The 2,546-nt window shown below is 48.5% G+C and overlaps 1 pseudogene; it reads left to right on the top strand.

The window, feature by feature from the left end:
* Positions 1-1,435: 1,435 nt before the first annotated feature.
* LOC119459811 (U4 spliceosomal RNA) lies at positions 1,436-1,518 on the top strand (annotated as a pseudogene).
* Positions 1,519-2,546: the final 1,028 nt, after the last annotated feature.

Genomic DNA, 2,546 nt, shown 5'->3' with positions numbered 1-2,546 from the left:
TAAACTAGTCAAGCAGGGGATGCCAAGTGTTTTATTCAATGACGTGAACCAGAACATGCAGTTTCTTTGAAATTTGAGTGGAAATAGAGCGGCGGTAAGCGCAAGACACTCCTTGGATCATTGTCAGAATAAAAACACAGGCCGTTGCATAAGGCGATGCTCTTGTTGCTTATTCACTGGACACGAATGGGATGTATACAGGCTTACAAGTCAATGCTCACGCTGAGTCTCTCGCCGCTGGGGACCGTCACGAGAACGGTATCAACCTGTCAACGCGCGTGTCCGGCTTGCCACTTGCGTGAGCAGCTATACAGCATGGCGCGCGTACGCTCCCTTATTCACCGAGCGTGCCAGATTCCCTTTATAGCTGCGGCTGCTGCATCGTGACAGGGCGGGTATCACGTGGTCCAAGCACACGCAGCTCCTCGTGAGGAGCGTTACAACGAGGCGAAGCTGTCCACAGCTTCATCACTTTCTATACGCGGTTCCTCTTTCCTTCCTCCGTCGCTTTCCGGTTGTTCTCTTAAGAAGCTTTGAGAAAGCCGCGTCGCCTCTTAAGTCAGGCGTGCCGAGGGAGCGATCTCTCTCGTCGTGACTGCCGGCTTTTACAGTCGGCTGAGCACGGGCCCCGCGCCGACGTCTCAATAAGTGCGTCGTTTCTTCAGTCGGTCTCACTTAGTTCCTTCTTTTTCTTTCTTTCTTGCTTTCTGTCCACTATCTATCTATCTATCTATCTATCTATCTATCTATCTATCTATCTATCTATCTATCTATCTATCTATCTATCTATCTATCTATCTATCTATCTATCTATCTATCTATCTATCTATCTATCTATCTATCTATCTATCTATCTATCTATCTATCTATCTATCTATCTATCTACTCATGCCGAGTATACCAGACCACAGCTTGACTCGTTAGGCCAGCCTCTAGCGTTTCTTCCTAACACGCGCGTGCCCACATTTAGCTTTCCTCTTCGAAATTGTCACACCAGACACTTCAGCTGAGGCCGTTGGAGCCTTCCACAAAGGGCCCCACCCCTGCTAAATCCAGTCTAGAGCGTCCAAGAAGACCCTGACGGGTTACTACAAAAGACCGCGTAAATAAGGCCGATAAATGTTTTTCATGATGCTGATGATTGCGCGGGTTTGAGGGCTTCGACAGCCGTACCGTGTGGTTTCGTAAGCCGCTCCCGTGATTTCTATGTATCAGTGGGCCATTTAATGTAGCAACCTTCATCGGGAGTCACGGCTTACAAAAACTTTAACATTGGAAATAAACGAACACTGCTTACTGAGACTCGGATGCCCCGAAATGAAACCTCGCAGCATGACATGAACCAGTACAAATTATAAATGTGACAGTTTCTCCGTACGGTCGAATTATGATGTTCCAGGTGATTGTGGCGGCATACCGTTAATGTCAATTCCTAAGTCGAACGCAGTGGCAGTGTCGCAACCAATCAAGTTTTTTACTGAGGAGCGTCTATTGCTAGTTGAAAACGTTTCCTCCTGAGTCGAACACTCATGTGGGAGGCGCTTATATCGGGACATCAATTGAAGAGATCCTGACCACGGTTGCCCAACTATTCTCATTCTATATATATATATATATATATATATATATATATATATATATATATATATATATCCTAATACAAATTTTGTGCAGCACTGAATGCGCTCAAGGTTTGCCAGATACCTGTAAGACGCGCACGCTTTAACGCGCAATGCAAAATTGAAGGACGACAATTCGGTAAAAGACGGGGCTGACAAAGCAGACATCGCTGGTTTTGGAAAGCAGACCATGTTACCGCGTACAAGATGTTGCACACGGTGTTGTGGTGGTGGTGGTGGTGGTGGTGGTGGTGGTGGTGGTGGTGGTGGTGGTGGTGGTTTAAATGTCTTATGTATACATACTAGAATGTTGGTCGCTCGGTCTGTCTTCAGCTCCGCCTCCCTCCTATACAACACAAAATCCAGGCTTGATAAACGATGCATAAGGGAGTAGCCATTTATGGTGAGCACTATACACAGGCACGCTCCGATGCCGTCCGTATTATTGGGCGAGATGTACGGTAAACTCGAGCCTCTTCAACACGAGAGACAGATAGAGAGACTTTTATTGATACCAGCAATCACGGGGGCGGACGCAGCCAAACCGAAACGTGTTCGAAGATAGGCACGTCTGTTACGGTGGCAGCGCCTGGCGTCGTTTTCTCTCTCTCTCTCTCTTTTGCCTTAGCGGAGTGGCGTGACGTGACGGAATGATCGGAAACGTTCGCACGCGAGCGAGAGCTACCGTGCTTCTTCACGGAAACCGTGTGTGCATGCGCGTGTCTTTCCGTCTCGCGCAGCGCCGCGTGCATGCAAGCGTTGTCTGTTTCTGGCATCCGGTTTGCATCAACATGATGGAAGGCGTCGTTGCGTTGACGCGGACGCCTGCATGCATGTCTGCTGCACTGGCCGCCAGGAGAGACATGCCAGTGCACGTCACGTGTCTGCACGTACACCAAACGACTACCGTGCGCGCACGAAGTTTCA

The sequence above is a fragment of the Dermacentor silvarum genome, chromosome 7 (assembly GCF_013339745.2).
Source record: "Dermacentor silvarum isolate Dsil-2018 chromosome 7, BIME_Dsil_1.4, whole genome shotgun sequence".
In the NCBI taxonomy this organism is placed as follows: Eukaryota; Metazoa; Arthropoda; class Arachnida; order Ixodida; family Ixodidae; genus Dermacentor; species Dermacentor silvarum.
Note: the sequence above shows the minus strand (reverse complement) of the source record. Positions and strands in the feature narration are given on the sequence as shown.